Source organism: Ascaphus truei, chromosome 4 (assembly GCF_040206685.1).
Source record: "Ascaphus truei isolate aAscTru1 chromosome 4, aAscTru1.hap1, whole genome shotgun sequence".
Taxonomy (NCBI): Eukaryota; Metazoa; Chordata; class Amphibia; order Anura; family Ascaphidae; genus Ascaphus; species Ascaphus truei.
In genome coordinates this window covers 276,818,414-276,846,224 of record NC_134486.1, presented here as the reverse complement: position 1 = coordinate 276,846,224, position 27,811 = coordinate 276,818,414, and the positions used below count along the sequence as shown (strand labels likewise).

Sequence of the window (27,811 nt, the reverse complement as noted above, 5' to 3'; positions counted from 1 at the left end):
GCTATTTTATCTACTGACACCATGTGAGTGTGTTTTACCATATTTTTAATATAAAGTCTTTATTTTCGGATCGCACTATGCTCGGTTCTCTTGCTTTATTATAGCAGTAAGGAAATAATCTATATGGAGGAGCAAGGCACGATGCCATAAAGATACCTTTATATACACCACACAAGAGAGAGATTTGTGAGTACACACTTCACCAGAATTTGAAGAAATGAATCACTTTAATTGAAAACACAGACATATTGCACTATATTTTGTGTGTTCTTTGTCTTTTTATATACATGTGCTCCCCAAAACACCTGGATTTCTACAACACGGACCCTAGCATCTCCTGGAACCTAACAGGTATGAAGCACAATGACACCGGTAGAAAGGCCAGATCTCCCAGAGGGGGTGGGGAGCAGCGCTACAGGGGGTAAGGCAGAAGCATGGTTCAGAGTACGGTCCGGGTCATACACAGGCAGAGTCAGACAGAGTAGCATGGAGGCAGGAGAAAGGAGGCGAGACAGGAGAGTGCACCATGCAACTAGTTGAGAAACTGAACTACTGTAAGTGCATAAGTAAGCATTCTTTAGTTAAATTCTTTGGCCAAAGGATAATAAAGCGGCGACCACATTTAGCAGGTCCTACACTACCCATAAATGCTTTCTATACCTCACTAATAGGGAGAAATGTTACAGTATGTGGATCACAAGAAGGGGACAAGCAGAGGTCCATGTGGCAGTCCAAGCAGAGGACAAAGCAGGCAATACACTGGCGACACACTTTATTTGAGCTCGGCTAGTCCCGCGAATTCGGGTATACTCGGGTGTATTGAGGTTTGTGACTGTTTTCTGCCCGAGTGCATTGCGTTATTTTCCCAGCAGGGATTGAAGCATTTTATTCCGGCTAGCTACAATACTGCAATGCCGTGTAAAAACACATGAGGGCGCTTGCGAGCTGTTCTCTTGAAGCCGTCCCCTATAGTGAATTGTAATGCAGTATATATACTGTATAGATATATATACTGTATAACAACAGCCCCTATAACCCCTAACATACAGTACTGTACACATACAGTACTGTATATGCACATACTGGGGGCGAGATGTGTTTGCAGCAGAGAGAGATCCGCTGCTCTCTCTGCGCAAACAGCGACACATTAAAAATTATTTTAAATACATTTTTATTTATAGTGTAGATGTGCAGGGGGTCTCGGAAGCTGAACCGCGTTGGTTTCAGGTCGGGGGACCCCCTGCCCCCCGATATACAGACCCCTTTATGAGGTGCCGGTATCCCTCTTCGTTTAAAGATCCCGATCACGTGATCGCGGCCTGTTAAACCAAGTAGAGGGATACCGGCACCCCCAAAAGGGGCCTGTATCTCGGGGGGCAAGGGGTCCCCCGACCTGAAACCAACGCGGTTCAGCTCCGGAGACCCTCTGCACATGTACAGTATAAATAAAACACATACAGTATATACAGTAAATAAATACTCGTTCTTTACCTTAGCGGCTATGCGCTATGGTAAAGAAGCAGCATTTCTGTATTTTTAATAATATTGTACAGTGAGCAGGGGGTTCCCTGAGCCAGAAATCTAAACCTGCTCCTGCACAATATTATTAAAAGTACAGAAATGCTGCTTCATTGCCATAGCGTATAGCCGCTAAGGCAATGAAGGGGTTAACCCACCGTGCCCGCTTTATTGTGGGTAGGGGGGGTGGGTGAAGGGGGTATTTGGCCCTTGGTGTGAGTTTAGGACTTGCGGGGGGTTGCGGGTGCACTTAACCCCTTCACGACCGTAGCAGTTAATACCGCTACGGTCATGAAGGGGTTAAGCCCTCCCGCTACCCCCCCGCAAGCCCTAAACAAGCACCGTTGGGGCTAATACCCCATTCACCCACCCCCGCTACCCACAATAAAAAAAATACACACACACAGCAGCCGCCAAACAATAAATAAATAAATCTAAATAAATAAATGACAATAAATACATTTGAAATACATTTTTATTAATAGTGTAGATGTGCAGGGGGTCTCCGGAGCTGAACCGCGTTGGTTTCAGGTCTGGGAACCCCCTGCTCCCCGAGATACAGCCCCCTTTAGGGGGTGCCGGTATCCCTCTGCTTGGTTTAAAGGGCCCGACCAAGTGATCGCGGCCTGTAAACCAAGCAGAGCAGAGGGATACCGGCACCCCCTAAAGGGGCCTGTATCTCAGGGAGCAGGGGGTCCCCAGACCTGAAACCAGTGCGGTTCTGCTCTGGAGACCCTCTGCACATGTACATTATCAATAAAACATATACAGTATACAGTATAAATAAACACTCGTTCTTTACCTTAGCGGCTATGCACTATGGTAAAGAAGCAGCATTTCTGTATTTTAATAATATTTTACAGTGAGCAGGGGGTTCCCTTAGCCAGAAATTAATGCTCAGGGACCCCCCCTGCTCCTGCTCAATATTATTAAAAATACAGAAATGCTGCTTCATTACCATAGCGGATAGCCGCTAAGGCAATGAAGGGGTTAACCCACCGTGCCCGCTTTATTGTGTGTAGTGGGGATGGATGAGGGGGGTATTTGGCCCTTGGTGTGAGTTTAGGACTTGCGGGGGGGTTGCGGGTGCACTTAACCCCTTCACGACCGTAGCAGTTAATACCGCTACGGTCATGAAGGGGTTAAGCCCTCCCGCTACCCCCCCGTAAGCCCTAAACAAGCACCGTTGGGGCTACTACCGCATTCACCCACCCCCGCTACCCACAATAAAAAAAATACACACACACAGCAGCCCCACAATTAATAAATAAATCTAAATAAATAAATAAATACATGAAGAGAAATAAATATATACTGTATATATATACTGGATATATATACAGTATATATATAATAACAATCCCTATACATATACAGTATATACTGTGTATTTATATATACACTGTATACACACACACACATATATATATATATATATATATATATATATATATATATATATATATATATATATATATATGGAACACACAATAGATGCCGCAATCAAATCACCCTTGTGTGATTAAATAATCAGTTAGCCAGAGGTCAGGGTAAAAGGTAACCCTCTGGTGGTGCTACCGACCCAAAGGAATAATATGACTAAAAAGGAGGGAGAGTAGGGTCAAAAAGGTGCACTCAAATGCTGAATTGTGAAAAATAGAAATGGACTTTATTAACAAAGAGTATAAAAAACACAAAAGACAGACCCACACAAATCACATGTCAGATCGCTATGCGACACAACGTAAAAACATCAAAGAGGTACAATTGGTCTGATAAGAGCCAAAGCAGGGTAACAATATATCATTACAAATATAACATAACAGAACTAGGGGAAAAATATTTCTCCCCAAGTAATGTTTACTGAGATCGGCCGATCCAGAACAAGAGTAGCAATGAATATAAATGGTAAGTAGATACAGACCACAAGGAAAAGATTGGATATATATTGTAGTAAATATACATAAACCTCTTAATGATGATGAGAGATAGTTAGGCACATAGCTAGAAATACATAAAGTTGTGACCCTTAAATGTGCTGTAAATCAGCTGAATAAAGTGATGCCCAAATTGAGCTGCACATGTAAGAAAAGTAGCAGCAGTGGTAGATCTATAAAGTGCACTGGCAGCGCTCATATAAAGTCCCCTGAGATACAGAGCTCAAAAATAATGAGCAGTGGTGGTGTGTGAATAACACAGGGACATAGAGCACTGCTGTGTGTGGTGTGCACAAAGCACTGAGGAAATCCAGTGATAAATACCAGCGTTACTCAGTCAGGCAGCAGGAGAATCAGATGATAAAGACCAAAGTCTTGCAGTGGGACATCAGCAGTAAAACGGAGGAAAGTCTCACGCAGTATGGTAAGGCACACGGGTCACAGGATGGAGGGGTGCTGTCACAGCTCTGCTCCTACGGCCGTTTCGCCAAAAAGGCTTCTTCCGGGGCATCACTTTATTCAGCTGATTTACAGCACATTTAAGGGTCACAACTTTATGTATTTCTAGCTATGTGCCTAACTATCTCTCATCATCATTAAGAGGTTTATGTATATTTACTACAATATATATCCAATCTTTTCCTTGTGGTCTGTATCTACTTACCATTTATATTCATTGCTACTCTTGTTCTGGATCGGCCGATCTCAGTAAACATTACTTGGGGAGAAATATTTTTCCCCTAGTTCTGTTATGTTATATTTGTAATGATATATTGTTACCCTGCTTTGGCTCTTATCAGACCAATTGTACCTCTTTGATGTTTTTACGTTGTGTCGCATAGCGATCTGACATTTGATTTGTGTTGGTCTGTCTTTTGTGTTTTTTATACTCTTTGTTAATAAAGTCCATTTCTATTTTTCACAATTCAGCATTTGAGTGCACCTTTTTGACCCTACTCTCCCTCCTTTTTAGTCATAATATATATATATATATATAGGCTATACGATACCGTGTAAGCAGATATCAGAGGCAGCACTCCAGTAGATAGTAAAAAAAAAAGGTATTTAATGTGACATATAAACCAACGTTTCGGTCCTCCACACGGGACCTTTCTCAGAAAACACAATTTAAAACCAAAGCTAACCCTTACAATACCAAGGATTACATCTATCTAATTGTAAAAAAAACCTTATACTTTATACACAGCATTGCAATGTACATGATGAACAATACAGTACATTCCCTGTATCTCCCTGCCTTCAGTGTAATCTGTTTAAAGCCCCCTCCCCCCTAATGTTTCTGTTAAACAGATTACACTGAAGGGAGAGAGATGTAAAGGCCTAAAGCCCCCTCCCCCCTAATGTTTCTGTTAAACAGATTACACTGAAGGGAGAGAGATGTAAAGGCCTAAAGCCCCCCCCCCCTAATGTTTCTGTTAAACAGATTACACTGAAGGGAGAGAGATTTTACAGAAACACACATTAGGGGGGAGGGGGCTTTAAATAGATTACACTGAAGGCAGAGAGATGTTTCTGTTACCAGTAAATCTCCCTCCCTGCTGTCAGTGCAGTGTATGTAAATGTGGGGGGGGAACCAATGTGCATACTGTGAGGTCTAACCACCCTCACCCCCTACCCACATACCGTTACCCCCCCCATCCTGGCCATGGCCCCTCCGCTTCTGCAAAACAGACACAAAAATTAAAACATACAGTACAAAGTAATGTCCCTAACCCCTTAATCACCATAGCAGTTATTAACCGCTACAGTCATGAAGGGGTTAACCCACCCTCACCCACCACACGGGATGCCTACATACCCTCCCACACAACCCCCCCCCCCCCCGTGAGGCCTAACCACCCAGTCAGTACCCACAAGGGAGGCCTACCCACATACCGTTGGGGAAACACCCCATCCCCATTACCCACACTAAAAACAGTACAATGACCCACAATAAACAGCATTATATTTATTAAATACATTACCCACCCCCTTTGCCCCCTCCCATAAATACAAGATTTATCCTTTTACATACAGGGTTCATAACGCAGCCCCACGCTAGTCCCCGGTGGGCTGGCAGGGCACCTGGACAGACCTACAGTTTACCAGCAGCATTCCACAGGTTCTGGAGGCCTGCTGGTGGATCCTGCCAGCACCATGGCCCTCAGGTGGTCTCCTTGGGTCACCGTGGGCCACAATTGGGTCCCCACGGTAGGCCCAAGGATGTCTGGGAGCCCCGGGTCAAACCCACAGGTGTCTGCGGGGACTCGGGTGGTTCCCATGGGGGTCTGGGGAACTCACGGGTGCTCACTACGGGTCCGCGGAGCCCCCACAGAAGTGGGACCACACATCATCATCCCCGCACCTACGGGTCGGAGGTGCCCCCACAGAAGTGGGACCACACATCGTCATCCCCGCATGTGTCACCCATGGAACCACCAGCCTGCTACCCTTTAGGATACCCGAGGAAACCCACAGGTGGTCTCCATAGGCCCCACGCAAAACCACGGAATCAAACCCTGAATGTAAAAAAAATAAACCTGGCCTTTACATTCAATAAATACACCCTCCCCCCCAACACCTACAGTACAATAATGTGCAAAATAACTATTATCCAGATATGGATAATAGATTAATTGCCTATTATTAAAAACATTAACTAGCATATACAAATAAATAAAGTACTACTGACCTCATCAATACGAAGTGTCCGTTGCCAGCAAAATCCTTGTCTTGTCCACAACATACATAGCAAATACAAAGCCAATACATTGCAATTACATTCAGATATCAATTAACCCCTTAAACACCCTATCAGATAATAACCGCAAAGGTGATTAAGGGGTTAAGCCACACAGGCCCGATACCCACCCTTCACCCATGAATTTGTACTGTGGCTTCATCATGCAACTATATATATATATATATATATACTGTATATATATACAGAGAGACAGAGAGAGAGATATATACAGTATATATATATATATATACACACGTTATATACACACCCATGATAAACCAATATACAGTACAAATAAATGTAGAAGGGTTATCAAAAGCATACTGCCCTACAACCAAGTAAACAAAAATCAAAAGCCAATACATTGCAATTACATTCAGATATCAATTAACCCCTTAAACACCTTATCAGATAATAACCGCAAAGGTGATTAAGGGGTTAAGCCACACAGGCCCGATACCCACCCTTCACCCATGAATTTGTACTGTGGCTTCATCATGCAACTATATATATATACTGTATATATATACAGAGAGACAGAGAGAAAGAGAGAGAGAGAGAGAGAGAGAGATATACAGTATATATATATATACACACGTTATATACACACCCATGATAAACCAATATACAGTACAAATAAATGTAGAAGGGTTATCAAAAGCACTGTCCTAAAACCAAACACTTCTCCATACATACACACTAAATTAAAATCAATTTCCTTTAATATTCATAACTGATCTCTCAATCTAAATCATCACTAAACCTCTGAAAAGCCATTTAAACAACTTACATACATTCCAATATAAATGATGCCTAAATATCTATGCACCATATACATTCTGCAAGTAAACAAAACTCAATTAGCAATCATTATTTACATCTCTAAACAATTCACACTAGATCCCGAACAATAAAACCATTAACAAATTCACGCCTAGAGCAGAACAATTAAGCCTTTGAAAAAATATAAGTACCGACAAAAATACAACGTTTACAAACCAAGCCTATCCCTGACCTTCCTCAAACACACAATACAATACCAAGGAATACATCTATCTAATTTTAAAATACTTTAAACTCACAATAAAGCATACTGTAGCAGCATACACAAAATAATTTAAAACACATCTAATCCAGCTTTTAAAACAACATCATTTCTTACCCTGTACTGTACTGTATGTATATATCTCTCTAGACATATATACATACATACTTACAGTGGCAAGAAATGATATAATACAAAAAAAAAAAATACACATGTTTGTTAAAAAACCTTTTGAAAAAATTAACAAGTTAAATAAAATACATTTCTTTACTGTAGTTCACTTACCATTACTTACCCCCACCGACTCCTGTTGCGCAGCTTACTCACGAACCAATCCACGATCAGGAACCCATAAAATAATAAACCAGAAAATAATAAACATTAAACTAAAAATCCAAACCAATCCACGGGTCTTCTATCTGTAATCCATCTTCATCTGTGTTCTTCTTTCTTCTATCACCTTCCAGCGGGGCGGGGTTGGGTCTTCTCCCCGTCTGCGGCCACGCCCTGGTCTTCTTTCTTTCCCGGAGGTCCTTCCTCCGCGGCGTCTGGCTTCAAAATGAGACGACATAGGCTTTTAAAGGCCTATGACGTCACATTTTGCGTCATGGTTCCCACGGTCCTGATTGGACCGTGAAAACCATGTGTTTTGGCCGACAAAAAAAAAATGATGACATCACTTAAAGGGAATGAAAGCACAGCCAATCAGAATGGCTTTGCTTCAATTGCCTTTAAGATGACGTCATGAAAAGGCACATGGCCGCCCTCACATGGTATGGTAGCCAATCAGAGTAGGGATGGAGTTCCCACGCTCTGATTGGCTACCATACCATGTGATCATTTGATGTCATAATTTTTTTTTTGTCGGCCAAAACACATGGTTTTCACAGTCCAATCAGGACCGTGGGAACCATGACGCAAAATGTGACGTCATAGGCCTTTAAAAGCCTATGTCGTCTCATTTTGAAGCCAGACGCCACGGAGGAAGGACCTCCAGGAAAGAAAGAAGACCAGGGCGTGGCCACAGACGGGGAGAAGACCCCGCCCCGGCCCGCTGGAAGGAGATAGAAGAAAGAAGAACACAGATGAAGATGGATTACAGATAGAAGACCTGTGGATTGGTTTGGATTTTTAGTTTAATGTTTATTATTTTCTGGTTTATTATTTTATGGGTTCCTGATCGTGGATTGGTTCGTGAGTAAACTGCACAACGGGAGTCGGTGGGGGCAAGTAATGGTAAGTGAACTACAGTAAAGAAATGTATTTTATTTAACTTGTTAATTTTTTCAAAAGGTTTTTTAACAAACATGTGTATTTTTTTTTTTGTGGTATATCATTTCTTGCCACTGTATGTATGTATGTATATATGTCTAGAGAGATATATACATACAGTACAGTACAGGGTAAGAAATGATGTTGTTTTAAAAGCTGGATTACATGTGTTTTAAATTATTTTGTGTATGCTGCTACAGTATGCTTTATTGTGAGTTTAAAGTATTTTAAAATTAGATAGATGTATTCCTTGGTATTGTATTGTGTGTTTGAGGAAGGTCAGGGATAGGCTTGGTTTGTAAATGTTGTATTTTTGTCGGTACTTATATTTTTTCAAAGGCTTAATTGTTCTGCTCTAGGCATGAATTTGTTAATGGTTTTATTGTTCGGGATCTAGTGTGAATTGTTTAGGGATGTAAATAATGATTGCTAATTGAGTTTTGTTTACTTGCAGAATATATATGGTGCATAGATATTTAGGCATCATTTATATTGGAATATATGTAAGTTGTTTAAATGGCTTTTCAGAGGTTTAGTGATGATTTAGATTGAGAGATCAGTTATGAATATTAAAGGAAATTGATTTTAATTTAGTGTGTATGTATGGAGAAGTGTTTGGTTGTAGGACAGTGCTTTTGATAAACCTTCTACATTTATTTGTACTGTATATTGGTTTATCATGGGTGTGTATACCGTATAACGTGTGTATATATATATATATATATACTGTATATCTCTCTCTCTCTCTCTCTCTCTCTCTCTCTTTCTCTTTCTCTCTGTCTCTCTGTATATATATACAGTATATATATATATAGTTGCATGATGAAGCCACAGTACAAATTCATGGGTGAGGGTGGGTATCGGGCCTGTGTGGCTTAACCCCTTAATCACCTTTGCGGCTATTATCTGATAAGGTGTTTAAGGGGTTAATTGATATCTGAATGTAATTGCAATGTATTGGCTTTTGATTTTTGTTTACTTGGTTGTAGGGCAGTATGCTTTTGATAACCCTTCTACATTTATTTGTACTGTATATTGGTTTATCATGGGTGTGTATATAACGTGTGTATATATATATATATACTGTATATATCTCTCTCTCTGTCTCTCTGTATATATATACAGTATATATATATATATAGTTGCATGATGAAGCCACAGTACAAATTCATGGGTGAAGGGTGGGTATTGGGCCTGTGTGGCTTAACCCCTTAATCACCTTTGCGGTTATTATCTGATAAGGTGTTTAAGGGGTTAATTGATATCTGAATGTAATTGCAATGTATTGGCTTTGTATTTGCTATGTATGTTGTGGACAAGACAAGGATTTTGCTGGCAACGGACACTTCGTATTGATGTGGTCAGTAGTACTTTATTTATTTGTATATGCTAGTTAATGTTTTTAATAATGGGCAATTAATCTATTATCCATATCTGGATAATAGTTATTTTGCACATTATTGTACTGTAGGTGTTGGGGGGGAGGGTGTATGTATTGAATGTAAAGGCCAGGTTTATTTTTTTTACATTCAGGGTTTGATTCCGTGGTTTTGCGTGGGGCCTATGGAGACCACCTGTGGGTATCCTCAGGTATCCTAAAGGGTAGCAGGCTGGTGGTTCCACGGGTGACACATGCGGGGATGACGATGTGTGGTCCCACTTCTGTGGGGGCACCTCCGACCCGTAGTGTGCGGGCATGACGATGTGTGGTCCCACTTCTGTGGGGGCACCTCCGACCCGTAGGTGCGGGGATGATGATGTGTGGTCCCACTTCTGTGGGGGCACCGCGGACCCGTAGTGAGCACCCATGAGTTCCCCAGACCCCCATGGGAACCACCCGAGGCCCCGCAGACACCTGTGGGTTTGACCCGGGGCTCCCAGACATCCTTGAGCCTACCGTGGGGACCCAATTGTGGCCCACGGTGACCCAAGGAGACCACCTGAGGGCCATGGTGCTGGCAGGATCCACCAGCAGGCCTCCAGAACCTGTGGAATGCTGCTGGTAAACTGTAGGTCTGTCCAGGTGCCCTGCCAGCCCACCGGGGACTAGCATGGGGCTGCGTTATGAACCCTGTATGTAAAAGGATAAATCTTGTATTTATGGGGGGGGCACAGTGGGTGGGTAATGTATTTAATAAATATAATGCTGTTTATTGTGGGTCATTGCACTGTTTTTAGTGTGGGTACTGGGGGTGGGGTGTTTCCCCAACGGTATGTGGGTAGGCCTCCCTTGTGGGTACTGACTGGGTGGTTAGGCCTCACGGGGGGGGGGGTTAGTGTGGGAGGGTATGTAGGCATCCCGAGTGGTGGGTGAGGGTTGGTTAACCCCTTCATGACTGTAGCGGTTAATAACCGCTATGGTGATTAAGGGGTTAGGGGACATTACTTTGTACTGTATGTTTTAATTTTTGTGTCTGTTTTGCAGAAGCGGAGGGGCCATGGCCAGGATGGGGGGGGGGTAACGGTATGTGGGTAGGGGGTGAGGGTGGTTAGACCTCACAGTATGCACATTGGGTCCCCCCCCCCCACATTTACATACACTGCACTGACAGCAGGGAGGGAGATTTACTGGTAACAGAAACATCTCTCTGCCTTCAGTGTAATCTGTTTAAAGCCCCCTCCCCCCTAATGTGTGTTTCTGTAAAATCTTTAGGCCTTTACATCTCTCTCCCTTCAGTGTAATCTGTTTAACAGAAACATTAGAGGGGAGGGGGCTTTAGGCCTTTACATCTCTCTCCCTTCAGTATAATCTGTTTAACAGAAACATTAGGGGGGAGGGGGCTTTAGGCCTTTACATCTCTCTCCCTTCAGTGTAATCTGTTTAACAGAAACATTAGGGGGGAGGGGGCTTTAAACAGATTACACTGAAGGCAGGGAGATACAGGGAATGTACTGTATTGTTCATCATGTACATTGCAATGCTGTGTATAAAGTATAAGGTTTTTTACAATTAGATAGATGTAATCCTTGGTATTGTAAGGGTTAGCTTTGGTTTTAAATTGTGTTTTCTGGTTGGTACTTACAGTATATATTGATTTTGGATTACTTGATTGGTTAAAATAGTTGACTTGTTTGGAAGTGTTTGTATTTACTGGTAGAGTAGCTTGCAATTATATTGTTAACATTCATTTGCAGAATGTATATGGTGCATAGATTTTATGCATCATTTATACAATGTAAATGCAATGTACTGTGTGGATTGGAATGTTATGTTTTATATTGTAAAATCAGTTAGGATTATTAAATGGATTATTATTATTGTCTGTATAGAGAAGCGTTATCTGTAGGACAGTATGATTTTGATAACCATTCTACATGTATTTGTATATTGGTTCATCATGTGTGTATATATACTGTATATATATATATATATATATATATATATATATATATATATATATATATATATATAAAATCAAAAAATAAATAGATGATACCGTTCTGTGGCTAACGAAATGCTTTTATTTGTGCAAGCTTTCGAGATACACTGATCTCTTCTTCCGGCGATGTTACAATGAATGAAGCAAGGATAACTTAAAAACAGTGTCTCTTGGAATGTTATCTGAGCTGGTCCTTCCCCCGTTGTGTATGAGATTTATGGCTGGAGGTGTCAAAGTGTAACTGAAAGCAAGTGAAGAAAGAGTGTGTATGTGTATCAGTGTGAATAAAAATGAATGGAGAGCCCACAGTATAAACTGTGCTCTACACAAGGTGTGTGTGGAGTGAGAGGGGATATAAATGGTGTGGGTGGGTGTGGAAATGTGAGAGTTAGTAGCACAACTAAAAGTGTGTGTGGATTGTATGTGGTCCCTTTTGGTGTATAGGGATGGAAAAATAAGGAGTATTAGTATGTGTGAGAGACAGCTGTGTGTGCATACATATAGCACAGTATGTACATACATGGCCTTTAGCGCTCATGAGAAGAGAGTTCGCTAGTGTCAGTAATGACTCATAAAATTTCGATCTCTGTTTAGGCCACTGCTAAGTGTCCCGAACAGTTGCATAAATTTGTATTCATGCAACCGTCTCTCTTTCGGGGTTTTAAGATTACCTTTGAGTATGGCAACCCTCAGATCGTTCATCTTATGGCCAGAGTCAGAGAAATGTTCGCCAACAGGACTGTCTCTTGTTCCGCGTGTGATGCTGTGGCGATGCAGGTTCATTCTCTTGTTTAGCCCCTGTCCTGTCTCACCTATGTACATATTACAGATTATTGAAGCTCGGCTAACACGGTACTGATACCTCTACATGTATATATATATATATATATATATATATATATATATATATATATGTGTGTATACAGTTATACAGGGATACCGGCACCCCCTAAAGGGGGCTGTATCTCGGGGAGCAGGGGGTTCCCAGACCTGAAACCAACTCGGTTAAGCTCCGGAGACCCCCTGCACATCTACACTATCAATAAAAATGTATTTCAAATGTATTTATTGTCATTTATTTATTTATTTATTTAGATTTATTTATTTATTTTTTGGCGGCTGCTGTGTGTGTGTATTTTTTTTATTGTGGGTAGCGGGGGTGGGTGAATGGTGTATTAGCCCCAACGGTGCTTGTTTAGGGCTTGCGGGGGGGTAGCGGGAGGGCTTAACCCCTTCATGACTGTAGCGGTATTAACTGCTACGGTCGTGAAGGGGTTAAGTGCACCCGCAACCCCCCCGCAAGTCCTAAACTCACACCAAGGGCCAAATACCCCCCTCACCCATCCCCACTACACACAATAAAGCGGGCACGGTGGGTTAACCCCTTCATTGCCTTAGCGGCTATCCGCTATGGTAATGAAGCAGCATTTCTGTATTTTTAATAATATTGAGCAGGAGCAGGGGGGTCCCTGAGCATTAATTTCTGGTAAAGAACGAGTGTTTATTTATACTGTATACTGTATGTGTTTTATTGATACTGTACATGTGCAGAGGGTCTCCAGAGCAGAACTGCACTGGTTTCAGGTCTGAGGACCCCCTGCTCCCCGAGATACAGGCCCCTTTAGGGGGTGCCGGTATCCCTCTGCTCTGCTTGGTTTACAGGCCGCGATCACGTGGTCGGGCCCTTTAAACCTAAACCCCCTAAAGGGGGCTGTATCTCAGGGAGCAGGGGGTTCCCAGACCTGAAACCAACGCGGTTCAGCTCCAGAGAACCCCTGCACATCTACACTATCAATAAAAATGTATTTCAAATAATTTTTAATGTACGGATGTTTGCGCAGAGAGAGAGCAGCGGATCTCTCTCTGCTGCAAACACATCTCGCCCCCGCAGCCCATACAGTAGTATCATTTATGTACTGTATGTGCATATACAGTACTGTATGTGTACAGTACTGTATGTTAGGGCTTATAGGGGTTGTTGTTATACAATATATATATACTGCACCGACACACTTTATTCGAGCAAATACCCGGTATGTACCTGGCAGATACCTGGAATGCGCCACTCCTAACCTCTGACAAGCCCCGTTGCATTTGCCTTCCCAGCCTGGGTTCATGCCTGGCTGATGGGCGGCTGATCTGTTAAATGATAATGATTAGGATTTAATAGGCTGCAATGCTTCGCGTGTCTACCAGATGGCATAAATTCATGAATTGTAATGCAGTTTATATATATATACTGTGCAGTATTGCAGCCAGCGGGAATAAAATGCTTCAATCCCTGCTTGGAAAATAACTCAATGTACTCGGGCAGAAAACAGTCACAAACCTCAATACACCCGGGTATACCCGAATTCGTGGGACTAGCCAAGCTCGAATAAAGTGTGTCGCCAGTGTATATATATATATATATATATATATATATATATATATATATATATATATATATATATATACTGTGTATATACAGTACTGTATATATATATACTGCATTACAATTCATGAATTTATGCCATCTGGTGGACACGCGAAGCATTGCAGCCTATTAAATCCTGATCATTATCATTTAACAGATCAGGCCCCCGTCAGCCAGGCATGAACCGTGGCTGGGAAGGCAAACGCAACGCGGCTTGTCAGAGGTGAGGAGCGGCGCATTCCAGGTATCTGCCAGGTACAAACTGGTTATTTGCTCGAATAAAGTGTGTCGCAGCAGTAGGCTGGTCACAAATAGGAAGGAATGCAGTAACACAGGATAGAATACCATGCATAGGACAGGAGTGAGTGGGACTGAGTGTCTTTTAAAGGGCAAACAAATTGTAGAGATCTAGCAACACACCACCATCCGCTCAAATTTCACCAGGAGCAAACGCGTAGTGCGAAACATGTAGGTCGTTTTTTCCCAGCAAATATGTTTCAATAAACCATGTAATTTTTTACAAAATTTTGGTCACCCTTTTCATCAAATTTGAGCGGATGGTGGTGCGTCGCTACATCTCTACAATTTTCCTGCACCTTTTCCAGCGGAGTTGCTCACTGGAGTATTCCTAACTCAGCATCTGCAACTTCAGAGCATAGGTCCTAAGGAACATGTGAGTATGAGATTTGTTCACTTGTTTGCATACTGTATATATGCATGTATTCTAGTGGAGGGGGTAAGCTGCAAGCTGCATATAATAGGTTTAGGACAATACTTTTGCACATGGCAATTCAATGATTGATATACTGTATGTGGATACTACAGATGCCTGAATAGGTGCTATATCCAATTTAACCGGCCCCCCTTCTCACTCCACACAAATTAGTTATACATCCAAAAAATACTTCATCCATTTATTGAGCTAAGAAGTTTCAATTCAAATATATGGTGTTTAAGCATTTTTTGAGCCCCAGGTATCCTATTATTGGACTATATATCTATCTTTTAAAGGGCAAATACTGTATAAGTGTGAGCAATTTTTAAATTTAAGGGAGTGGAAGGTCATATAAATCACCCACTCAAAGTCCCCTACAATCAAGTATGGTTTTTTTCCTCCCCGGGCTACCGATAGTTTTTGGTGCTGGCGGGAGAGAAACCCCACTCACCCCACCGTCTGTGGAGCAGTGTCTCCTCCGACGTACCTCCAGACCATATTCCGAGGATCTCAAGTGGCTACAGAGAGCCTGTATGTTGAGCTATCTTGTGCTGCACAGTGGAGTATCCTGCGTGTTGGCACTTGCGATCATGGCCCTCCCAGCTCCGCTCCACACTTTGACTTTGGGGAAAGAGAGGGGGGCAACATTTCCATTTAATTTGCTTGTCCTAATGATCTGGACCACAAACCATCTTCGGTACCGGTATTTTAGGGTGCCAGAACCACAGTCTAAGCCAGCTTTTAGTTACAGAGCTTTTGTTGAGCCACCTACCGGACATTTTTTTAAAGGATTGTTTTAAAGAACTCCAAGGAGTTCTGAATAGTTTTTTCCTTATGATGAACATAAACCTATAATTATATGCATCCCATTATAATATTTGCTTTGGGTAACTTTTCATATAACTGCCCCATAAATTTCAAACTAACACATGAGGTACCTACTGTAAGCAGTTAAGCAATAGTGAAAAACATTTTTATAGATCTGAATGATAAAAATATATGACTTAGGCATGTCCGTTTTGTGGATAGAATAAACCACAAAATGGTAATCATAAATGTTGCCCACTTTTCCCCACCCCCTCAGAGATATGTGGCTACGGTGTGTGGATGTGGTGCAATACCTGCTGGTGCCCAGGAGATCTGAGTCTTCACTACTGGGAACCTGGGGTGCACCTGAGTGACGCTCGGTAGCGCCTCCACCTGGACGGGATTCTATTGTGTAGAATGACCCTGTTACAGGACACATAAGAAATACACACGTGGTATAACGGAACCGTTTTACTATGTGCAGAGGAATATAATATACAGCCTACCCACCAGGCCACGCACGGCCGTACCTTCCCAGTGGAGTCACTGTCCCCACAGTAACTAGGGGACGTTGGGCACCCAACCAACCCGGTATCCACAAAGTCAATGCCTCACCCAATGTGTGGTATAGCGTTGCCCACTATAGTGTTTGATGGTGCACTTGCAGAGTTGGGTACCTGCCGGATGTGTCCCCACCCAGGTGTGCAGATGCTGTAGATGGGATCCACGGACCAAAAATGGTCCTCCGCGAAGCCTTCGCCTCCATGTTGGGTGGGTTCTGCGTGGAGTGTACCACCATACAATGTCTCTTTCAATAGCGGGTGGTCCAGTCCTGGACCACAGGCCGCAGTCACCATGCGGCGTCTCACTGTGTCCCTGACACTAATGTTGCTAAGCAGGGCAGTGTCCCTATCTGAGGGGCAAGTCTCTATAGCAGCAACAAGCTATGTGGGAGTCAGGGCCTAGCTGGGGCCTAACAGGGGGTCTATGGCCTAGTGTATGTCACATACCTCCTCATTGTCCCAGCTCCGACTGGCATGGCTTGCAGCGCGCCAAATGTTTCAATTTTCCCTTTCAGGAGAAGTTGCAGCCCTATTGGCTGTTGCTCGACATGTGTCCCTCTCCCAGAAGCTCATGGGACATGTAGTCCCTGCTGTGAGCCTCCTCTGATTGGCAGCCATTCGCGCGCATACGCTATGCATGCACAAAGCTCAGTGCAATGGCCGCCGGCTATGGGGACTCACTGCGCATGCGCAACCCTATTGCATATGGTGGCACCCTGCAAAGAGAGCCGCCGGGAACCTCCAGCGACGCAGTCGCCTGCGCAACCTCCCCGACACTGTCGGGACCTGCCCCCTGCCTCCGCTGCCTAGCACACCCGCGCCAGGAGGTAAGTGGCTTACGGGGGACCAGAGGGACCGTGCTATATAAGGAATAAGAAAAAGTACTGCACAGTATATACATTCTTACAGTAAACACCGTCATACGTTCACACAACACAATCGCTTAGCTTACATTTTCTTTTACCTCATTGAGGCCCATATTCACTGAAGGGAACTACAATTTAGCACTGTCAAGACCAATTTAAATGAATGGAGTTAAGATGTGCTGAAGATTAGCATCCTATAGTAAACATGGGCCTCCGTGGTATGAGAATTCACTCTTACCTGAGGTTTGAACACACGTGATAGAATACTGTCGCCCCTGCTCCTATATAATTGCACAGAGGAGTGATTTTGCCTAACTGAAGTGAGTTGCCTTGAAATATGTGCCTCTCTGGTTCTTACAGTATATTATGTTAAGTGCAGAGTTTTACGAAACTATTCAACATGCAGTCGCAAATATGTTTGTGTTTGTTCCCCAAAATCTGATTGACCTTTCAGAGCTAAACATTTGGCAAAACATACACATTTCCACCATATTAATGCAGTTTCATTAAGCCTTTTTAAGAGATCATATACTTTACGTGTATTAAATTACTGGTAGGTTATTTCACATACACTAAGCTGTGGGTTTTTTTCCTTCTTCAAATTTTGCATGGTTTTTGACCTCATGAGAAAGTTTCCCACATCTCTAGTTTTGTTATCCTTTGCAATGGTAAAATCACAAGACATAATTAATCCAATTAAATCATGGAAGGGTCTCTCAGATGATTTGACAATTTAAATTTAGAGCAGACATTCACTTCTCAGAATATTTCTTCCGGTCAGATAGAGTGGAAAGCCAAGTGGTGGATCGGTAAGAATAGTTCTGATTGCCAAGTTAAGACCATTTCATGTATGATTTGTTGTAACAGAAAAACATTTCTCAAGGAGGATGCTTTTTCAAAAATGAATTAAATGGGCAATCATTTCCAATGGTCTTCTGTGCAAAGGAATTACATAGGGCACATCTGCCAAAGCCCATCTCAAGATATTCTAAAGCTTGTTATTACATCTTAGTTATGTCTTGAGGACAGACTTGTGTTCAGCAGGTTCTGTGATGCCTAGCTTTCTATATACATTGTTATCTAAAACCTCAGTGGCCTTTCAGATCATTATTGCTGAACTGGAAATAAAAGCAATGTGTACCAATTTTTGTTACCTTGAATGATGGTAATTGTTGATGCAATGTTTGTATGAGCATCCAATTTATTATTAAGGTGCACTGAATTTATTTAAAATCTTTACCAATCCTTTTTTCCAAATGTGGCTACTTTTGCAAGCTGGAAAAATAAATTGATTATTTAAAATCTGATGGCATGCTGCCGTGGGATTCTTGTCTCGCGACAGGCAAGCCTTCCTAAACAGCAACATGAGGGTAAGAGCAACAGCACACAAAAATACAATAGGGTGGAATTATTTTAAACTACATTAGCAGATATCATTGGCAGATACTATTATTTCTGAAAATTACAGCTTGCATTGAAAAGGCTACTAGTACTAAATCACATTTTGCCGTTTACTATCTTTTAGACAGAGAACACTGAGAAGTGAAACAGCTTAAAAGCAGATAATACAAATGAGTATGTATGTCATTGTATACATTGCTTATGCAGGCAGGTCCCCTTGGTTTCCCCTGCCTTACCTCCTCATGGCCGGGGGGAATTGCCAAACAGTCAGGGAGGCTACAGCGGAGCTGTGGGGGATTGCGGGTGCCGGCAGCGTGGTGTGCAGACACCCGGTGAAGTGTGGGGAGCTGCGGACGGTCGGAGGGGAAACCGGGTCACCGGAGCTCCGTGGTGGTACCAATTCCAGGGCGCCGCCATCTTGTAAATGTTTGCTGGGAGCCACATTTCAGTAGCAGCTGGGACAAGGAGAGGGTTGTGTGTGTGTGTGTGTGTGGTCTGTGCCCCTGCACTAGTCCAGAGACCCCCTTATAGGCCCAAGTCCCCTGCAAGCTTGTGGCTGCTACAGAGTCAGGCCCTTAGACAGGGACACTGCCCCTTTATTTGATTAGTGTCAGGGACACTGCGAAGGATGCCGCGCAGCAGAGGCGGCCTGTGGTCTGGGACCAGACCACCAACGCATAAAGAGACGGTTAAGGGGGGACCCTCCAGCTGGATACCACCACCATACGTGGTGGCGGAGTCATCGCTGACGGCGATGGCATGCGACCGGGTGACCCCTTGTCTTCCATTGGCACGACCGGGTATTGGAGCACCCGGCAGGTATACCCAATCTACAAGTGCACCAACCTTTACACTATTGTGGGCAGCACTGTCACACACACTTGGGTGGGAGTGCCTATTGTGGACTGGACACTGGTGCCCCTGCACCCAAGTACTGTGGGAAATACGGTGTGGGTATATCAGTATACGTCTTGTAAGGTGTTGTTGCATATTATGTGTGTTCTAAGGCTGCGCTTTACTGCCGGCGAAAGTGACACAACGTCGCGTCAAAACAAATGCATTGCAGGTGTCACGTGCGCTAATAGTAACCACGCCGGAACCGAGTGACGACTTGGTCGCGATCGCTGGAAGTCATCTCAATTTGATTTTTCCAGTGACCGCAGCCTGACGTCGCTGTCCCTGGCACTATAAGCGTAGCCTTAGTCTGTGCCTAGTAAATACCGTTATACCATATTCTGGTGTTATTGGGTATATTGTAATGTGACTGGGTTATCCAGTATAGCTAGAATCCCTCATAGGTGGAGGCGCTATCACCAGATGGATTAGATACACCCAGGCTCCCAGTAGCAGAGGTCCTGGCCTCCTGTGAGCCACAGGTAACGCACCACACAAAAAGTAGCCACCACATCTCCCATATGGTGGGGGAATTGCGCTACACTTAAAATGTCTTATTAATTTATCTTCTTCATACCTCATACTTGACTGCTTTAAAGTCCACTGTGCTTTATTAAACTATTCAGTGACTTAGGAGAAATATTTGAAAAAGTGCTATATTTATACACCTTCAAATAAGGCGATTCTGAAAATTGTAATGCATCACCAAACAATATGTATCAGTCTCCCAGCGGCAAAACCAGGGCAAAAGTGAGGCAACAAACTGCCCCAGTTTTACCAGTGCAAACAATGGTATTGTTTTCAATGGAATCTCTTTTCTGTTACATTTGGTGACGTTTTTGCTGTTGTTTTAACCTTCTTTTAAAGCGGAGTGGCTTTGATACATATCCTCCTGTCAGTGTAGAAGCTCACTAGAGTTTTAGTGTAAAGTAAACAGATGCCCAATCATTCCCAATCCTTCCCGCCAGGCCAGTCATCAGTGTTTTGGCAACTGACATTGATACCCACAACACTGAGCAAACCTAGTTAACAGTTGTTGAAAAGCACAGGTGAGTTCATAGAGTTTACCGAGTCTTTGTAATCCTGTTATAAGGACAACACTTTGATACATACTGTATACTGTGTATACAAAGTGATTGCTGTCATGGGTTGCTCCTTGAGAAACACCCTCAGGGCACTGAAGAAAATAAAAAAGATTAATAAACATGTGTTAAAAGAAAGTACATATTTAATATATATTTTCTTCTTCATATGAGATGAGCTATCTTCAATAATTCAAAATGTGAAGACCAAAATAATTTCTCTATACTATGTAGCCTGGAGCTCCCGCAGCTCCTTGAGACCCCCCTCCCTTGGAGCATTGCGGTCGCGGGTGCCGTCCGAGCCAGCGCCGGGTCCAACGGCTACTTCCAAGGGTGGGGGCCGGAGCGGGGAGTTGCGCGCGGTTCCCTGATGCAGCCGGTTGACGGGGACGCGAGTGGCCTGTTGTTAGGGCCGCGATCGCATTGCCGAGGCCCCGGTGGCTCGGGGTACAGGGCGCCGCCATTGCGCAACAGCTCGCGCATGCGCAGGGATAGCCAGGCGCCCAGAGAGCCCCAGAGAGGTCGCGCATGCGCAGGACAGAGCCCAGAGAGCCCGCGAAACCCTAGCCTACCAGGGAAGGCTCTGAGCAGGGACTACGAGTCCCATGAGCCTCTGTGCACCCCACGTGACACCAGGGAGCCAATAGGGCTTAGGATTTCCCAGACAGCCAGAATAAGATACATTTTGCGCGCTGTGAACGGCAGTTGGAGATGGGGAGCTGAAGGGGAAGGAAGGGTGCAGAGAGCAAGTGCAGCTCCTGCATCGAGTAAGGTCCCCCACATCCCAAGTAAGGCCCCAACTCCCCACCAGGTTAGTGGGTAAGTGCTGAGGGACGGCCCAAGATAGGGACGCTGCCCTTAGTGCGTGTGAGTGCTGTCTTGTCAGGGTCACGGCTGGCAGTGCTGTGAGGCCTGACAGGAAGGCATAGTGTTAGCGTGCAGCAAGTTTGCTGTACGCACTCTGCAGGTTGCAGTGCATGGCTGCGAGTGTTAATTCTTAGTTAGTCAGGACTGGGAAGAGTTAGGGGAGTGGGGCAGGTTATTAACCCCTGTAGGCCCCTAGGAGTTTCCCCCTAAGCCATCAAGGTTGCTGTGCTGTAGGGACGGCCTATAGTACAGTATTGTCCCTGTAGTTATAAGAGTCAGTTAGGGACTCAGCGGGCGCTGCGCCTCCGTGCATCGAGGTGGGCGCAAGTCATCGTTGCGGCTGCAGCAGTCCTCCGGGTGGGATCGTCCTGGAGGTGGTTCCGGTGTTCTTCTGTCGCTGGATCCTTTGTGAAGTGTTGCTGATCCGAGCACCGGAGTGCTCGGCAGGTACTATACGGTCATAAGTGCACAACGGGCCCTTAGTGTAACAGTGACTGCGCAGTCACCCATTGCCTCTCTCTGCAAGAGTGCGGGACATTGGGTGGGATTCTTTGGACACTGGGTGGGATCACCTAGTGTTGGGGAAGCGTCCTGTGCGACGTTGTAGTAAGTGTCCCCTCGAGAGAGGGACACCTGTCCTGATATGTTTGCATGGTCTTGTGTTATATGCTGTTCCCAGTAAATGGTATTAGTTAATATATATATATCACTGTATGTGAGTATTGGTTATTTGTATGTGTCCTGCGAGGAACCACTCCCCCTATGGTGGGAGCCATTGCAGGTGGAGGCGCTGAATTGAGTAAGTGGTTACCCCTAATATATATTGCCCCAGGTTCCCCGTGGCGGAAGCTCAGCCCTCCTGTGAGCCAACAGGTAACGCACTACACCTATGGTAACACCGTATGTTTCTCCACACCCACAGTATAATCTGCGATTGGGGGGGGGGAACACCCGTTACAACTATATGTGACAGAAACAAGCATTTCATAGGGACACACATCCACGTCCATCTGCACTACATTTTCTTGCGGATATCTAACGATAGCCTATTAAATATATAAAACATATACCAAGAGCACTGCAAACTAGTGATTCACTGTGAGGGCAAGGCCCTTGCCTAGCTTCTTCATGCATGATCACTTGGAAGTCAGTCAAAAGTACAGACTCTTATGATTTCATATATGTAGTCAGAAGGTGGCAGTAAAGGGACTTTGTTGAAGCAGGCCAACATTAATATGGAAATTATATAAATAGATTTTTTTACCTTTAAAGTGCAATATAATCACAATTAAATATTATCTGCTGCTTGTTATGTTATGATTACCCAGGATATTAGACACTTATGAAGGCTTTACTTATTGGAGGTTGGAATGAAGGTGAAAATGCACACGTGTATCAATGACTTAGCTAAAGCAGATGTTTGCACTCTGGTGATTTACACCACACATTGTTTTTATCATCTAACAAAGAGAACTACGGTCTACGGAATGATTGTAGGTAGTTACATAAAGATGCTTACATTAAAATATCAACATAATAAAAAAAAGTTATATTTTCATCCACTGCTAATTGATTACACTGTTTATGGTCAGGTGGACTGGCTTGAAATGTCTATGTTTATGCTAATAATGCAAATAGCAGAATTTATCATGAAATTGTTTTTGTGTATTTTTAAACCCAACTTTTGAGGCTGGATAGCAGAAAATGTGAAATATAATTTTCCAGTTTTGGATTAGATGGATGAATATTGGGGGACTTGGTGACTATTATAATATTCCAATAATATTTTGGAACACTAGAATATTTTTGCCTTGTAGTGTAACATGTCATTGGTCTTTATATCCCTGCCTGACTCTTAAACTGTAGTCAATACTGTTTCTGCCCCTTTGTGATTCACAGAACAAAAAGATGGAACCGGCGCTTCCAACTATGAAATAACTGAAGTGAATTGATGGTGAAAAATAACCAATAACAGTGAACCTAAAAACCAAATTAGTATATATATACAAATATAGCGAATAAATAACCGACACCAAAAACATGATCAGTAAAATATTAAATGTGAAATACAAATGAATACAGCAGCTCTACACCCGTTAAAGGCCTGTCCAGGTCCAATGTAGTCTTGTATTGTCTTCCAGGTAGGAGGAGCACTGTGGTTCTCGAGGTAATATGTGAAAAATAGGAAATAGGAAAAAAGTGAAATCTAAAATAGTCTCTGTGTTAGTGTCACTCACAAATTGATTCAGATATATCAGATGTATCAGAGATCCATCTCTCTTCGATGTGAGCCCTTTATTGGAAGCCCTCTGGTGATGGAAGCCTTATAACTGTTGGTCTGGTAAGCTTGACGTGTGATGGAATGGTAAAGTACTCAGTGTACCTCCCAATGGATGTGGAGAAAGAAAGGAGAGAGTGCACAATAGTGTAGTAGAATAAGGGTATATAGTGCACATAAATAGCATATAGGTAATGCACTCACGTTTTGGCATTAGAGACAATTCGTTGGAGAGAACTGCTGGTGACTCGTGGAGGATGCCAGTGTGTTCAGTCACTGGAAAGCTTCCGCATACGTCACATCCCCCTACGTCACGTCCTGTGACGGCTCTAGTCAGGGCGGAAGAAGCTTCCTGGTAATCCGGCCTCTGTGACTTGCCAGCACCTCCCCGCACTGTTTCCCCAATTCTCAGTATCCTCCAACAGCTGAATACACCGGCATCCTCCACGAGCACCAGCAGTTCTCTCCAACGAATTGTCTCTAATGCCAAAATGTGAGTGCACTACCTATATGCTATTTATGTGCAATATATACCCTTATTATACTACACTATTGTGCGCTCTTTCCTTCCTTTCTCCACATCCCTCGGGAGGTACACTGAGTACTTTACCATTCCATCACACGTCAAGCTTACCAGACCAACGGTTATAAGGCTTCCATCACCAGAGGGCTTCCAATAAAGGGCTCCCATCAGAGAGAGATGGATCTCTGATACATCTGATGTATCTGAATCAATGTGTGAGTGACACTAACACAGAGACTATTTTAGATTTCACTTATTAATACCATCTGCACTATTATACTATTTTTCCTAATTTTCACATATTACCTCGAGAACCACAGCGTTCCTCCTACCTGGAAGACAACCCTTTGTGATTCTACTGCTCTATCATGCCTAATGTACAACCTTTCTTACATTACTGTACCATGCCCTACTCTAAAGCCACGCTCTTGGTGGGGACTCTTACCTGATTTGCTATTGAAGTTGCTCAAGTGCCCCCGGCGATCCGCGCGTCAACACTGCTACATTTTGCCGAGACAAGGCAATTGGAGATTTCGGGCTGCAGTCGCATTAGGTCAGCTTCACGTGAGCTGGTTCAGCCAATGAGGGCGAACCAGCTCCGTGATGCATCCATGATGCGTTCGCCACGCCCCCACCACACCCCAGGTCACCTCCCCAATCTCCTGCAGCCCAGTGCAAAGATCAATGAAATCTGGCCTAATAACATGATGTTACCTAATTAAGTAATGGATGTTGGTATCCACTAAGCTAATTTTATGCAAAATGAACGTCCTTTAGGCCGCTCATTTACATATGGCTATCATGGTGTTATCCAGCTAATGCAACGTTGACCCATTAGTATTTGTCTGCCATAGAGGATGTAGAAGAAAAAGATTTAATTCGGGCGTTAAACTTAATGTAGCCCTTTCCCCCTCTAATGTGAAGGGTCTACTAGTGCCTGCGGTACCTGTTGGCTCAGAGGGATCTGAGCCTCCGCTACTGGGAGCCTGGGGTAACAAATATACTGAGTGGCAGCGCCTCCACCTGCACGGGATCCCAATTGTATGGGATAACCCTGAGCAGGAAATATTACTAACAGTCCACAGATTATAAGAATAACAATAAATCTCTGCTCTCGTTCTCGCATAACTCCAAATTTCCCCCACCCACCAGATTCGAAACACTATGCAGTAAAGGCAGGTATCAAAGAGGCCTAATCTCTGAGATATATAGGTGGATAGAGTCAGCATCAGAATCCCCGACCCACCACTATATGCAAAAATGGTCTGCAGACTTAAATATAGAAATTGACAATGAGGAGTGGGAGGATATCTGGGAGATGGCAGCAAAAACCTCAATCTGCACAGTAACAAAAGAGAATATCTACAAAATTCTATTCCAATGGTACCTGACCCCAGCTAGACTGAGCCAGATCTTCCCTGGCACCTCAGACCTGTGCTGGAGAGGATGTGGTCAAAAGGGAGACATGGCCCATATCTGGTGGTCATGTCCGGAGATTCAGAGGTTCTGGGTTAAGATCCAGACGTTGCTCTATGAGACAACGGGAATTCCTCTCCCCCTGGATCCACTGTCCCTGGTGCTGAGTAAACCCTTTGACGACCTACCCCCACCCATGAGTAGACTGGTCTCTGCAATCTTGACTGCAGCCAGGTGCTCAATAGCAGCTGCCTGGAAGCAGGTCAAAGCCCCTGCAAGAAACACAGTCATAAGGCGGGTGGACGAAGTAATGTCTATGGAAAAACTAACAGCTATGCTGCACAAAAAAATGACACAGTTCTGGAACACCTGGGACCCATGGATAGGCCCCCAGGGCCTCAGATAAAGATATAAAGCGCAAACCCTATTGAAGGGAATAACCCAGATTCCAAAGGTGGGAGACATTGACGAGCCAAGGGGGACTTCCCCCCAACCCCCCCTCCCTTTCCCCCTCTCCAACCCTCCCTCCCCCCTCCCCCCTCTGTCTGTCTACCCCCTCCACTCCCAGCCCCCCCACCACCCCTGCCCCTCCTCCACTCCCTTAACCCCAACTATTAAAAAAACCATGTTGGCTAGCATGCACTCAATACAGTCAAACTTAAACAGTTTTATGTTATTGAAAAGTATGTACTCATTCCTGTAAATGTCAATGCCAATAAAAAAGATTGATACAAAAAAAAAAGAATAACAATAATAACATCTACTGTGAGCAATAACCATAAACCACATACAGGCAATATTAATACTAATGTTTACAGCTATACCTCGCCGCGCAGTGCATTGTCCCACCATCATGTATCCCCACACCGTGTCCACAGTGTTGGTGCACGTTTGGTGAACGGTACCTGCCAGGTGTGTCCAACGAGAAGCAGGGGATCCGCCGATTTAACAATATACTCCGCTGGATGGGATGTCTCCCTCTGGAGTGACTTCTGCAATGATGGTTGCTCCCTTTCTGGCAGTCTGGTCACAGAATGCAGCAGCAATAGTTCAAATGAAACCACTGTGGCCCTAATCTGGCTAATCACTAAAGGGCAGGATCCCTAACTGAAGGGGCCTTCCCTAAAGCAGCCACAATCTAGGGTGAGCTGGGGCCAAGGGGATCTCTGCCCGGTGCAGAGGGTCACAGACCCCTGCCCCTATACAACCTCCCCTAGCTATGTCCCAGCTCCAACTGACAGCAAGCCCTCAGAGCACCAACTGTAACAACTGTCTTAGCAGGGAATCCTAACACTCCATTTGCCAGGCCTAGTCACCTGACTCCGCAGCAACCTCCCTTCTCCCAAGCTGCAGCGGAGGTAAAAGCCAAACCAGGGAACCCAGGCCACATTAACATGGATATTTTAAGGTGGTTCCCACCTCTTCTGCGTATCATTAGCACAACCATCCATTAAAGTTAACGACAGGCTGTTGATACTTCAACATAGCACTTAACGCATAGTTAATAAGCTTTGAAGATCCCCATTAGCACTTACTGATCCGTTAACTGAAGTTAACATATTGTTAAGAATTTAACAGTCTTCTGATGATCTACGACATGGATGAGGGAGGGTCTAGTTAGAAAATGGTCTAATCCACAGACCTAATGCCAGTGTAAGTTGGGAGAAGGAAATTAAATTTTGAAATGGTGCTGACCAGTTTAAGAAAAAAGAGGCACTTACAATTCAAATCCTGGATACGACCACGGGTGCCCGTTTTTCCACAAATGTAATGGAATGACGCTTTAGAAAATGAAGTAAACGGCACTCCAGAAGTCTGTGTGAAATATAAAATCGTCTTCTAATGAACAGCGCATTTTATATTTCAGAGACCGCTGGAGTGTCGTTTACTTCTTTATCTAAAATGGTGCAGACCAACATCAACTGGTATATGGTGGCATGGAATGGAGACAAGAAAGAGACAGCATTTAAAAGGAGGCTGCAATAAATGGTTCTAAAGAACCACATTCTTCTGGAATGAAAATGCAGCCTTCTCAATCACATGATAAATTCCTTGGAGACTTGGGGAAGCTGTTTCAACAGAACAATG

The 27,811-nt window shown here is 43.8% G+C and overlaps 1 long non-coding RNA gene across 1 annotated transcript in view; it reads right to left on the bottom strand.

Moving 5' to 3' along the window:
• Window positions 1-26,944, bottom strand: part of LOC142493453 (uncharacterized) — a 184,193-nt gene extending 157,249 nt beyond the window's left edge. The window contains exon 1 of the long non-coding RNA XR_012801111.1: window positions 26,629-26,944. This is a non-coding gene — a long non-coding RNA (uncharacterized LOC142493453). The remainder of the gene's footprint in view (window positions 1-26,628) is intronic.
• Window positions 26,945-27,811: the final 867 nt, after the last annotated feature.